The sequence below is a fragment of the Rhodamnia argentea genome, chromosome 3 (assembly GCF_020921035.1).
Source record: "Rhodamnia argentea isolate NSW1041297 chromosome 3, ASM2092103v1, whole genome shotgun sequence".
NCBI lineage: Eukaryota > Viridiplantae > Streptophyta > Magnoliopsida > Myrtales > Myrtaceae > Rhodamnia > Rhodamnia argentea.
In genome coordinates this window covers 2,529,756-2,544,822 of record NC_063152.1, presented here as the reverse complement: position 1 = coordinate 2,544,822, position 15,067 = coordinate 2,529,756, and positions in this window count along the sequence as shown.

Sequence of the window (15,067 nt, the reverse complement as noted above, 5' to 3'; positions counted from 1 at the left end):
CACCTCGCTATTCTAATGTTTACGTGGACCGTCTTGCGAAGATCTTCAATCTCAAGCGTCCGATATGCCGAAGGTATCCATGTGAAACCGCGTCGGCTCTGAGAAAAGCTCAACTCATCCAAAAATAACAAGAAAGAACCGTACTCACAAATCTGGAAATCTTGTGCATATCCTCTTAGCGAAGACCTACATGTCCAAAGAAGCAAGTTAGGATATAACTCGTATTGGCTAACGAGAAAGTGAACCAGAGATTAAGTCGGTGAAATTAACGACGTATCTTAGGATGTTGAAGACCTGGGCTTGCCTGCTTGTAATGGATGATGTACTGTGTTAGGGCCTGCATGGCTCCCCTCATGCCAACTAAGGAAGTTGCCAACTGTCTTTGGCAAAAGCTGCTTCTTAGATGGCATTCAGGGAGCCAGGCAGGTCCCAGATCCAGACACCCAACCAATCAAGACAATTTTCTCTGAGCTCGGTCATCAAAACCTGCAAAGCAATGTGTCATCTTGTCAAATTTGGTCTGTTTTTTTTTTTAATCTTCTTCTTTTGAGCCTGTTCTTGTTTCTGAAATGATCCTAGCATCACATCACACGACTCCAGTTCTTGGGGAATGGAAACTTGGGATGACACTGAAGTTCGAAGCACTTACCTTTGCTCTTGGGAATTACTAGCTTTCCTCGGTTGGGAACTTCGTCCATCGAAGTGCCTCTTTAACCTTCAATGCTCTCTCTCTCTGTCTCTCTGCCTTTGGAACAAAGAGGAGGAGAAGTTTAATTTAAAAGGAATGGGAGTAGGCAAAGACAGGAGAAAATCCATGGAGGAGAGAGGATACAGGCCATATACAAGGCGGCAATAAAGGCCCCCCCCCCACTTTTTTTCCTTTTTGATTCTTTCTTTCCTTTTATTTTTCTGGGTCAAATAATAATGCCGTAGATAGAGTCAAAAGCTGCTTGGGTTTTTGCAGGTACCCATTTTGGATTATCTTCCCTTTGCTACAACTGATTATAGATCCATCCTCTAATTTCATTGCTAATTATATTACACCACAAAAACATCTTTATTAATAGCAGAAACTTACATGAATGTTGCATAATTTCATGTTTTAATTGTATAGACTGAATTTGTCATTTGTAAGAGTCAGCGATCACATAAAACTTTCTTCTTCTCCATCTTCTTCTTTTTTGAGAGTACAACTTTTCTTGGTGTTTGAGGTTACCTTTCCTTTTCTTTTCAACTTCCCTAAGTTTTTTTGTGGTTATGTCTTCTCCATTGGTCCCATCAATCATACTTAATAAGAAATCCGAATCTCAAAGTACAACTCATATTAAATACGGTCGTCATGCATTAGAAAAACTATAATTTTTCCTTATTTGGTTAATTGACAAGCACTCCTAAAAAACCTTTTACAATTTTTTTTTATTATCAGGATGCCAATTAAGAGAAGAATATTAGTTGAGTTAACGGAATTTGACGACTTCAAGGTGGAACCAACGACCAGTCAATAGGACAACGCCAGCTCTCTAAGGGAGGCATGGATTCTCATTTGTCAAATAGCTTTCACGTTGACCACTCAACGATGTCTTATCTCTTGCTTTATTTCACTCATGACAGTCCATGCATGTTTTATGTGATTTCTTTTCTGAACCACATCAAACCCTAACTAAGACCCCCAAAAAAAAAAAAAGGAGGGGGGGGGTGGGGTCAAGACTGTCTTCATCTGTTGAAGTAATTTGAGAAATTAATCTCCTCATTTATTCCCTCATCTGCATGTTACAAGGGGAATGGTGCGAAATGATAAAATATTTGAAACCCACGCTTTTGATGATATCTTTTGTGTGTTAGGGAAGTTTCGCCTTTAAGATTTAGCTTTTACTTTGTGCTTCTAGGGCCTCAGATTCTAATGATAGTGGACAACTCAAAATTTTGACAACCATAATACTGACGAGAAGGGACATTTGAATCATGTCCTAATATCCAAAAACACCTCCAATTTAAGCATGTGTCCTAATTATATCCAAAATTTTTCTTGTCCCGTAAAAAAACCTCAACTTTTACTTTTGTCCTAATTCTACCAACCTAATCCAAAAAAATCTCAACTTTCGCATTTGTCTTAATTTTATCCAAAACATTTTTTTTTGTCTCATAAAAAATTCTCAACTTTTCTCCAATTCTACCACCGTTAGCCTTCCGTCTATAATCATCGTTAGTTAATCCTATGTGACTCGAATTTTTTTACCGAACTTACTAATGAATTGTCAAAATTCGAAAACAACAAGTTTCATGAATGATGAGATTTGAGTTTGTTCGTCCAAATAATTAGATTTCCACGTCAAGCCGTTCTTTGAACTGTTGAGTGCCGGGGAGAATCTAAAACACATCGTCTTGAATGACTTTGTATCTCCAGCAATATCTAGGGGAAGCAAACAATAGAGGAGAAATTAGGTTTTTCATGTCAACTTTACTAAGATGTAATTCATTAACGACATGGAAATACCACGTAGGATTAACTGATTGTGATTATGGACGAAAGGTTAATGGTGGTAAAATTGGAACAAAAGTAATAGATGGATTTTTTCATGAGTCAATTTTTTTTATATATAATTGGGAAAAATGCTAAAGTTATGGGGTTTTTTAGGGTTTAGGCTAGTAGAATTAGGATAAAAGTAAAAGTTGAGGGTTTTTTATGAGACAAAAAAAGTTTTGGATATAATTAGGACAAATGCTATAGTTGGAGGTTTTTGTGGGTATTGGGCCTTTGAATCATGGAAAGATTTTATTTTGATGTAAAAACCAATAGGTGCTTATCTTTTGTTAAAAAGTTGGGTTATACTTATCATAATGTAGGTAGGTAGGTGTCTACGTTGGCACAAATTTGAGACCAACTAGGAAAATTCATAATAAATCATGGGATAATAACTCCACAAAACTTAAATTAATACCCCCATGATACATTAACGGTACACTATTATTCATGTCATAGAAAATTTCAAATCGGTCTATCAAGTGACACATTTACACCAAATGGCTCTTTAAACAACTTCATTGCGGGGCAAGCCGGATCTGAAGCCAATGAATCGAAATTGGAAATGAGGGCGAAATTGGAGCTGCTTCTTCTATCTCTTCCAATGACCTAATTCATAAGAGTGTGCAATATTAATCGGGCCTAAGTTTTCCTAGCTCAAAACCCACTTTTATTGACAAACATGTCCATAAGCCCGATCACGAAATTGTGGTAGCATGTTACATACCAGTGCTTTTTTTTTTTTTTTAATTTCAAATAAGGGCTCGAAATACCCTTATTTTATCAAATAAGGGTCTGAAGTGGATCTTATTTCAAATAAGGACTAGAAGTACTTAAATAGTTTCAAAGAATGGCCTAAACAAAGAGCATTTTTATCCTTTACCTATTTTTAAATTTTTCTCTTTTCCTTTTCTCTTTTTCTTTTTCTTCTTCCCTCGCCTCCCCATCTCCATTCCCACCGCTATACACATTGCCACCTACCGGTCCCGCATCCTCCGCCCCTTCGGCACCGCCATCGGCTACCACGGCCCGGGCAAAACACATCAATCCTCCGGAACACAAGGGTGCAGCAGAACGCCAAGGCCTCCTTCTCGTCTCTCGCGCCCTACACTATGACAAGCCCTTGGATGATGCCACCGTCGACGAGGAGCGACTCCCTACAACATGGCCGGAGCCGAAGAGCCCTTGCCGATCCATCCTCCGAAAGACCCGGTTCTTCCAATGGCCCAACCCACACCGCATCCCGATGGGAGACCGACTCGGTAGTTTGCGGATCACGGCTGGACATCAGGCTTTGATGGCGCCGTTACTCATGGCGACGACAGTGGTGATTCTTGGATAGACTTCTCGATTCATGACAATTTATCTTGGAGCTCGATTGAGGACTCATAGATTGCTAGAGAGGCTACCGATCATTGGGTTAACGGATGCCCAATAGCGAGGAATGTTTTGGTCTTAGCGGGATCCGCAGGTGGACGAAATAGTTGGACTTTTCCCTTTTGTCTTCACATGATTTGAGCTAATTACAGCCATCACTCCCTTTCTCCGTGGGACCGCTTGGAAGTTTGCTAGCCACCGAGACACCTACAGACAAACTCAAGGGGAGTAGAGATGACACGAGCATGGTGGAGGCCGGTTGGCATTGAATCCGGTAGAGTGACACCACGGGAGAAAATGGCGAACTTGCTAAAGCTCCGTGATTTCAATCCTCTCCATTCTTCTAGCCATAGAGTAAAGCTCGATTCTTAGCCCCAACATTAGCATGTCCCTCATCGGGATGCCATATGGGTCGGGCCACTGGAAGAACTTGATCTTTCGAAAGATAGACCGATAGAGGCTCTCTGGCTCTAGCCACCTAGCGGGGAGTTGCTTCTCGTCGGCGGCGGTATTATCTAAGGGCTTGTTGTAGTATAGGTTGCCGGTGATAGAGGCCGCGCCGTTCCGCTGCACCGCTGTGTTTTCGGAGGATCGAGGTGTTTTGCCGGAGCCGTGGTGGCCAATGGCGACGTCGGAGGGGAGAGGGATACGGGATTGGTAGGTGGCAATAGGTATGGCGATGGCGATGGAGACGAGGAGGGGAGGGGAGAGGAAAAAGAAAGAAGAAAAAGAAAAAAAGAGAAAAAAATTAAAAAATATAAAGAAAAAAATGCCCTTCGTTCAAGGCCTTCTTTGAAACGATTTAAGCACTTCGAACTCTTATTTGAAATAAAATTCACTTGATACTATTATTTGAGAAAATGAGGGTACTTTTGACCCTTGTTTGAAATTTTCCCTTTTCTTTTTCTCATGTATGCTTATCCTTGGCAATAAATTGTAGTGATTTTTGTTTCTATTTCTTTTTACTATTGTATACTAAATTATGTCATCAATAGTTGCTACGAGTCAATGGCATGTGTGGTTTGGTCAAATGATTCAAATATTAGATGCTTGCTACTATTGATGAGCTCGAAAAGCTAGGAAACCGATACAGAGAAGCCCATCGTCATTCATGCCCCTATCAAGGATCTCTCCATCGATGAGGGGATTTTAGAATGGAAATTTCTATGCTCTTAGTAGGTTGTGTTTTGCTAGAATTTCTCCGCGATAAAATATGTTTCACCAAAATTTGTTTTACGACTTTTAAATGTGATAAAGGGTCCTACGGTGATTCCAGACAGGAGAGATCTAGAAAGTCATAAAATCAAAGTGTGAATTATGTAAAGATTCTAATGTACTCACACAAACGTAAACCCAAACGGAATTTGACTCAAGAGAAAGCTCGGAAAGTACGGTTTTGAAGAAATCGATACATAAAAGCTTGGAAGAAACTACACAAACTTATACCAACCTGGAGTTTAACTCAACGGAGAAGCTTAGAAAATACAATTCCTACCCAAGGAATGAACCGACGCACTCACACTCTGCTAGAGTTTAACTCGGCGATAAAGTCTGAATATGTTTCGATACCACAACAGAGTTTGACTTGATAGTAAAGTATTTGGGATAAAGATGAATGCCGAAGTTTGACTCGATGATGAGAATTTGAAAGTTACAACTAAGAAAAGTAAAGTGCGGTGTGAAAAAGTAAAGATAAGATCAATTTGTTGATTTGTTCGGGGGGCTTCTTTTGTGGGTGCTTGGCAGCATTTATGATGGTTGAGTAGGTAATTGCCCTCCAACAGTTATAGCTTTAAGTGCATCTTTATTGGTTGTGCCCACGTCCATCATGGGAAAAGTACACTAGAAGTGCTATAACTTTTGTACGGCGTTCACTTGAATGCCATAACTTTCAAAACGTTCACTTAAGTGCCATTATTTTAAAAAACCGTTCACTTGAGTGCCATGTTGACGTGGATGCTGAAAAAGGTGACGTGGCAGCCCGGAAGCCGACGTGGCACGCGAAAAAGCTAATGTGGCTCGCCAGAAAGATGACGTGGCACACCAGAAAGCTAACGTGGTACGCCGGAAAAGTTGCTGTAACACTCAAGTGAACGATTTTGCTCTGATGTGGCACTTAAGTGAACGATTTTTGAAAGTTATGGTACTTAAATAAATGTTTTGAAAGTTATGGCACTCAAGTGAACGCCGTACACAAATTATGATACTTCTAGTGTATTTATCCTCGTCCACCATTCTGCACGAGTTCATTTGACTAAGTCCTAAGGCAATTATTTTGATCTATGTGGTGCTAGGGAATTAACAAACAACCCATTTTGAAATCTAGGGAAGGGGTTCAAGATCAAGAAGTTATAGAAATTTTTTTTTAAAGAATTTGTTTGATTCAGGGAACAAATTCAATTTCTTCATCATATGATTCGATATAATATTTTGAATCTATGTAACTATCAACAATCTTAGAATTACTTGTATCGATTCAAGCTTTCTCTCCCTGTGCTTGATTGTGTCATGCCAACCTCTTCTACTCTTCAAGAACCTTCAATCAAACTTTTGGGGAGTCATTTCAATGCTCAAGTAATTGTTGATAACCATTTTCTTGAGGGAAAAAATACTCTCTTCTGGGGCATCTTTACAAAATAGTCAAGTAACTGTAGATAACTCCTCTTCTACCGGTTATTCAAATGAGAAACATCTGTCTCTTCCGGCGCACCCTTGGAAAATAGTCTTAATTCTTGGTGGCATCACCCATCATCGGAACCAATTTTCTTAGCCGCATTAGTCTTTTTATCATATGTCGTTAGTTTAGACACATGGCATCAACCTATGTTGGTGTCGATAGATTTTTCAAAGTTTTGTCATTTATCGACACCTATAAGAACTTTCGTTTGCCATGCATTTGCTTATCCGGTATCTTGATACCGTACTTAGATATCTCCCTCTCATGTGGATAGAACGTGTGTCGATAAGCAGGTTATTTTGGGTGCCAACATATGCCCCCTTTTAAACGAATTAAATTTTCATTCTTTTAAACCATACCTCGACGCCGCGCAATTTCTTCATGACCAAGCTTTGCATTTTACCGGTGTTCTGACGCTTCGTACACTGAGCTCTACCAGCCAAGCTGAATCCCATAGCATTATGATGTCACGTCTCCCGATCTCTCATGGATTTTGAATAGTTGTATTCATAGCTCTTCTCCGATCACTGTCCTTTTGGTTTCGATTTTGGAAAGATTAAAATCAAACCTTTTCGTTTCTTATTTCTTGTGCTCTTAAGCCCCACTCCCTTATTCATGCTTCTTCGAGTATTCCCTGGATTCACATGGCGTCAAGCTCATCTCGATTCTCTTCAGAAAAGATCATAACCGATTTCGAAGATCCGGAGTGAGATAATTGTTCCGATAACCGTCATTTCCATCCTTTAAACCTGTTGGGTGAATACCTAGATCAACTAGTTCTCGCTCCTTGTTTTCTCAATCACCAACGCATTCCCACCTCTCTTCGATACTACTTTCCTAAGAGGTGCAAAGAGTTGCTTCCTATCTAAAGGATTTCTAGGATGGGCATATGGACAACATAACTTTCTCGACTTCAAGGTTTTCCTTCATTCAAACCATATTTTCATAGATGGTACATTTACCCGAAGCACGACAGCTACACACCATCTCTTTGGAAAACAAGTAGCGTGGATACTACTTTGGAGGTTAGCATGCTATCTTAAAATTTGAATCTTAGACTATTGGGTGCCGCTATCGGTTTCTAGTCCCCTTCTACCAATTGTTTCTTTTTCCTTAGGGCTTCTGCCTCTTCTACTTCTGCCAGCTACCATTTTAATGACCAATTTCTTTCTTCGTGGAAAGACTTGCTTTTCTTGCTAAGCCTCACTTATGATGGCTTTGCTAGGGATCCTAAAACTTTGGCAAGTACTCAAAGTCTTACGAAAAGTGCTAGCCTCTAAGATCCGTCCGATGTTCACCCATTCCGAGAACTTTTCATGAAATTTTCCTTTATTTTCGATAGTAGTGTTCAAACTTTCTTGGCGAACAAGGGCAAGATCCAAAATTTACATTCTTGGAAGCGGACAATTATTGTAAGAGGGATATGTTTCAATAGGCTAGACGATCTACGGGAGTCATCTAGAATTCCAAGAAAAGGTATATAGGCTAGTTTCTACATATTGTCATCTATTTAGAGGAAGACCTTTGCACATGCTAACATCAGCGGGCGTCTCAATGAAGATGTCACTCACCGGAGAGTGAGATATGAACTTTGAGAGGCATATTAGGCGAGGATCGTGATGGCACTTAACAAGGATTTAATCGTTGGTAGTTTGTAAAACAAACTAAGAGGTGTCTTGACCTACATTGAAAAGTTGTGAGTGCATACGTGGACTAGATTTGGTAGTAACAACAATAACCATTGTATCATATTGAAATAATGCAACTGTTCACAAAGGGCTCTTACAACTTTTGAAGAGGTATGTTTGAATTGTATATGTTCGAAAATAACATTTTAACTTTTAGAAAGTTGTGTCTTTTGAAATGATTTCTCTATAAATTACTAAATATTTCTATTTTTTTTTTTTTATAACAGAGGTGTCCGTGCGACCGGCGAGCTATGGGTCAAACCAGCGGTGGAGCATGACTAAATGTTTCTATTTTTTTTTTTTTTTTGGTAAGGTAAGAATGTATATAACTTTTCAAAGCGCCATTTACAAGGAAGAGACCGAACACAAAAACCTCGTACCCATTAGTACATAAGGGCGTGTCTTAATGGGTGCAAAAGTGTAGCGGTCTATCAAGATACACAAACCGAAAGCGCTTATACCAAAGAAGCCAAAGAGATGGCTATGTAAGAGGGAACGGCCAAAACAGCGGCCAACCAAGACAAAGACTATCTAACGGGTCATAGATACCGGCCAAGACAGCAGCCAAAAAACACAAGGAAAATACACTAAACAGCATCGTGGCAGTCTTCAAAGATAGAGGATGACTAAATGTTTCTATTCAACTTTACTACTTCTTACAATTTTCGTTTTTTCAATGCAAGAGAAGTACAACCTTTATTTTCAATTGTTTCCCATGAGAGATCTTGGAGAACTATTAGAATTGCTATTTAACATTCTCGTTTGAGACTCTGTTGTATCTTGAAGGATCTTTGCCGATAATCATTAACAACGCTGTGAGGTAAATAATTTCTTAAAGAAAGTGCTATTGTGCCTCAAAGTCTGGTTTCGTTGTTCATTCCATTCGCTAAGCTTTTCCCAACACTTTTAAGGAATTATTTTGGTAACAATGGAGTCAAAGAGATGCAGACAAGCCTAGCGCGATCTACGAGGAAGGCATTGAAGGAACTACTTAGCAAATGCAACAATGGCTTCTCGATTGTGCGCGTTTCGATGACAATCCAAACTATCTACTCCCGTATTCAGCTCACCCACCATTCTAGAACACCAATTTAAGCAACGGATTGACAATTAATCCTCCTTTTCATACACATGGCCAAATACCCACTCAAGGTTCCAAGCTCAATTCACTTCGATTCATCGACAATTAAGATGATTAGCATACATATTTGCACTACCCATTGTCCAAAATCGCTAACAAAAGCGACGGATTGTTCATACAAGAGCGTTTTCCTTCCATGCAAATAGAATTCCCTCACGGGATTGCGGCTAGTGGCCGGCAAGCCCCTACCGGTCCTTACCAATAAAAAAGGAAAACATTAAATATTTCAAAAGTTCTCCTGCCACACATAGCCCTTCTCATAAAAATGATCAATGTAACGAATGTGGTAGACAGCCCAAGGTAGAAGCCGCAACAAATAGGACTGTGAGAAATCCAACATCTCGATTGATCCATCGAGTCAACATTGCCATTTCCGTCAATCTCTTCTCCTTGGGGGTGATCAACAACCTACCCTCCACCATTAGCCATCCCTCCACCAAGTCGAGATTTCGGTTTATAAAGGATACATGTATGACCATACTAAAAGTAGATTTCAGTTTGTAAGGGATACAAATATGACCATTACTCAACAAGCAGAATAACTTACTTTTCCTTTGGCTTGGAAGAAATTTTGAGTCCAAGCAAATTGTAGAGTAAAATATACATTGTGAAGTTCCCAGACTCCGTGTACGGTCTCGACATCTTCCGACTTCCAACTAGAAGAGACCTCTTGCCATACATAACCCTCCTCTTAAAAAGGACCGAGGTAACGAATGTGGTAGACAGCCCAAGGCAAAAACCGCAGCAAACAGGACTGTGAGGAATCCAACATCTCAGCTGATCCGCGAGTCAAAATTACTATTTCCATCAACCTTTCCTCTTTGAGGGTGATCAGCAATCTACCTTCTACCATCAGCCAGCCCTCTTCTAAGCCCTTAAGCGTGCCCAGCACATTACACTTTCGCACCACCTTACGCATGAAGATGATCGGTGCCTGCCCTCCATTATCACCCGGACTTTGAGCGTCACTAACATCCTGCCCAGCACCTTGCACTCCCACACCCCCTTGCCCTTAAGGGTGATTAGCAACCTGCCCTCCACCATCACCCAGCCCTTGAGTATCACCAACATCTTGCACACCACCTTTTTCTTGAGGTTGATCAGTGCTCTATCCTCCACTATCACCTAGCCATTGAGTGTCACCAACATCCTACCCAGTACCTTGCCCATCATGAGGGGCCATCCTTTTCTCTACCCAAAGCCCATCATCCTCCTTAGTCATCCGACCATATTTTGATGGTCAACTACCGTTCGAAATCTCCTTCCGCTTGCGTTTACCCATCTCTTGGACATCATTGTCGATTTCAATGATGTGTTGGTTCATTTTCCTATTTCAAGATGAATAGATTAACAAAGTTAAAAACATGCGTAACTTGCGCCTCCTAATTCGTTCAAGTAAATTGCAATAGATTAGCAAAGTGTCTTCTTGACTCCATTTATTGTCAAAGTCAACAATCGTAACTCACAAATTACCGTCTATCCTAATATAAACTATCACTCATCAATTGTGAATGCCATCTAATTTTCAAGGAACCAATACCATCGTGTTCTATTCAGGTGTATTAAGTAACCAATTTGGCAAATGTAGAAGTCCGAAGAAGCAAACCGGATATCTTCTCAATTTCTGTATACACGTGAAATCTCTTGCATGATACCCGGTATCGCGAGCCGCTTTGAGAGCATCAACTTATCCTTGCTCTCGCCCAAGCCCATCATCTTCCTCGGTCACCTAACCACATTTTTATTGTCCACTATCGTTCGAAATCTCCTTCCGCTTGCGTTTGCCCATCTCCTAGATATTGTTGTCTATTTCAATGATGTGTTGATCCATTCTCCTGTTTCAAGATAAACATATTAGCAAAGTTGGAGACATGCATAACTTGCGTTTCTTAATTCTTTCAAGAAAATTGCAATAGATTGGCAAAGTATCTTATTGATTCCATTTGTTGTCAAAGCCAAAAGTTGTAACTCACCCATTACCGTCCATCCTAATATAAACAATCACTCATCAGCTGTGAATGTCGTCTAATTTTCAAGGAACCAATGCTATCGTGTTCTATTCAGGTGTATCAAGTAACCAATTTGGCAAATGTAGCGATCTGGAGGAGCAAACCAAATATCTTCTCAACTTCTACATACACGTGAAATCTCTTGCATGATACCCGGTATCGCAAGCCACTCTAAGAGCATCAACTTGCCCTTGCTCTCACCCAAGCCCATCATTCTCTTCGGCCAGCCAAACACATTTTGACGGCTCACTACTGTCCGAAATCTCCTTATGATTGCGTTTACTTGTTTCTTGGATATCGTTGTCAATTTCAATGATGCGTCGGTCCATTCTCCTGTTTGAAGATGAATAGATTAGCAAAGTTGGATGTGCATAACTTGTGCTTCTTAATTCATTCAAGAAAATTGCAATAGATTAGCAAAATTGGAGACATGCATAAGTCACTCTACTGCTGAAGGCGGTGAAGATAGTATTAAGTTACCGCTATCTATTTTTTCTTCAAGAGAGACGCTTGAAGATAGCAGTGAGAGAGATGCTTCAATTAACAGCTCAAACTTATTCCGAAAGAAATCTAATTAGAGAAAAGAAATGAAGGGAGATAAAGAAAGATAAAGTCTCGTGTGTACCGTGATCAAAGAATCTAAAAAAGCTCTGTGGATTGTGAAGAATGGAGAGAGGAGATCGAAGAGTCTGATTTTCAAGAAATAGAGGGAATTTGAAGGTTACTTCTCAGTTGTTTGCTCGCCTACACCGACTCGCTGCTTATAACGGCTATGGAGTTCTATTTAGCAATTGCGCGCCAAGCCGCGGGGTTTGTTTCCGGTGCGATCTCTCCTACGGATCTCACCCATAGGTCTGCAATTTTTCATTTGTGTACATTAGCAAAAAGGATTTGAGGGATAGGAAATTGATATATATATATATATATATATATATATATATATATATATATATATATATATATTCGAACCTTGAAAATAAGGTGACCAACCACCTCAGTAGTTATAAAAGTGTCGCATTGCCTGTGGTAATGGTCAAGCTCACTTAGTAATCGTGTTTTGATTTAATATTATAGTACTTAATATAAAGGCCTACACGGAAGATTGAAATAAAAAGAATACAAGTGCGTGTCAAGACAAAGGGCAAGCACGACGCCAACGAGGTTTGGCCTTACTCAATACGGTTCCCCAAACTGTAGCGAGGCACACATATCAACTAATTTCATATGTGTGTGTATGTGTGTGTGTACATGTGTAGTCAAATAGTTAGTTGATTACATTGTCCATTTTAATTATAACCATACTCCATCTATAGACACGAATTCATTATCCGTCACCACCTTCCATGCCTTTCCATTATCTTTACCGCTTGCCGCCATCTTCGCCGACTAGCTAATCCGAAAAGGATTAGAAATAAGTGAGCCGAAACTTAGCCAATAAAACATCTAGCTGACAACTAAACTATCTAATATATCATTCATTCGGATGAGGATTAAACAAAGTAGCACATACCACAATCACAAATCAAAAGCATACACATAAGGCTACGGCTAGTCAGAATTCCTTTAGAGTTGACATTCGAACTACGAAGCTTCACCAATCCCCTCAAGGCCCACAACCAAATTACAAGGGTTTCCTCATCTCCATCAACTCCATGGCTGAATTACCTATTGGGCTATGATTCCAATCCAAGGGGTCAAAGACGATCGTACTGTTTGGTGTCAATTCGTGAATTTATATACAATGGAAATTTATTCTAAACACATAGATGGATTCATCTAGTTGAGAGGACAAAACCGTTGCAACGTGCTAACATGGCGTGCTGACATGGCGATGTTGTCATGTTGACATCAGCGGCTCAGGTTAACGGACCCATGACCCGACTAGATTGACCAACCCACAACCCGACCCGGTTGACATTGACCCGACCCAATTGGGGTCGAACCGGTCACTGGTTGGACTCGCTTACCGATCAAATCGGTATTTGTTCGAATCGGTGGATCAACTTGTTGACCGCTGCATGTGCACTACACAGGCTAGGTCATCAAGACGCGTGTGTAGGCGCGTATGATGTCCGATCGGAGTGTTTTTGGGACATACATTTTCATATTAAAATGCTCTACATTGGGGTATATTTTTTTATATATGTTTGAAGCTTTTAGAGGTATACAAATCCATATAGATCTCTAAATACACGTATATTTTTTGGGTATGTTTTGCATTTTTATCTATATTTTCCTATTATTTTGGAAATACAGAGCGTAGCTTACATGTAAGACACCACATACAGATAATGTATTGCAAGGTTCAAAGTTAGCATGTATAAAATTCTTGCAATTTCTGTTAAAGAAAAACTCGAACAATGGTAGGAAATTTATCTTGTATTCCTCATTTGATGATAATTGATGCTTGAATTATTTATATATGGATTCGCATAATGTATGCTTTTATGATTATAATAGAGCGTGATCATTGTGTCATATGACTTGACTCTTTTTTTTTTTAGTGGGGGTTAGTAGGTTGGTAGAATTTGATGGAATTCTCACCCATAACTTAAATTTTGTGCAAATTAACACGTGCTAGTAAAAGATATTTCATTATCTTTGTGGATGACTATAGTAAGTATTTATATGTCTATCTCCCAAGATTAGAAGATGAAGAGTTTGTTATGTTCAATAAATATAAGACTGAAGTGAAAAACCAATTAGAAAGGAAAATTAATGTTCTACGTTAATATAGAGGCGGAGAATATTTCCTAAATGATTTTTCGGCCTTTTGTGAAGATCATGGTATTATTCATCAAGTTGAGCACCTTACACTCCACAACAAAATGGTTTGGCTAAAAAAAAAAATAAGTCTTTAGGAGAAATGATCAACTATATACTCTCGAACTCGAAGCTACCAATTAATCTTTGGAGAGAAGCATTGCCTACAGTATATTACATTCATAATAGAATACCATTCACAAGAAATAATGTCAACCCTTATGAATCGTGGAATGGTAGAAAATCAAACCTATCATATCTTAAAGTGTGGGGTGCCCGGTAGAAATTTGTATCAAAGGACTTACCGGAAGGGTCTAAACCTAGTGGGAGAAAAATGAGTTTTTGGGAGAAAATACAACCCCGATGGTTCTATATAAGCTTTTAAGGCTGGATCAGTAGCCAATGGTTATAAATAAAAAGAAGGAATAGATTATTTTAATACATATGCTCCTGCATAACATGTAACATCTATTCAAATTCTTTTGCTTTAGCATCCTGGAATAGAGTTTTGTTCTTCTTGAAAATGAGAGAAAAATATATATATATAAACTGGTTAAATCTCTTCATGGGCTTAAGCAAGCACCGATGTAATGGCACAAGAAATTTGATTCAGTCATATTTTCCAATGGTTTCAAGCATAATAGTGCTAATAAGTGTATTTATTCTACATTCACTAAAGACTATGGAGTTGTAGTCTGCTTATACATTGATGATATGCTTATCTTTGGAACTAATATGACTGGAGTAATTAAAACTAAGAAGTCTCTACCTTCAAACTTTAAAATGAAAGAGTTGGGTGAAGTAGATACTATCTTAAGTATTAAAGTTAACAAGCATAGCGTGGATTATTATTTGAATCGGTGTGACTACGTTAAAAAGATGTTAAATAAA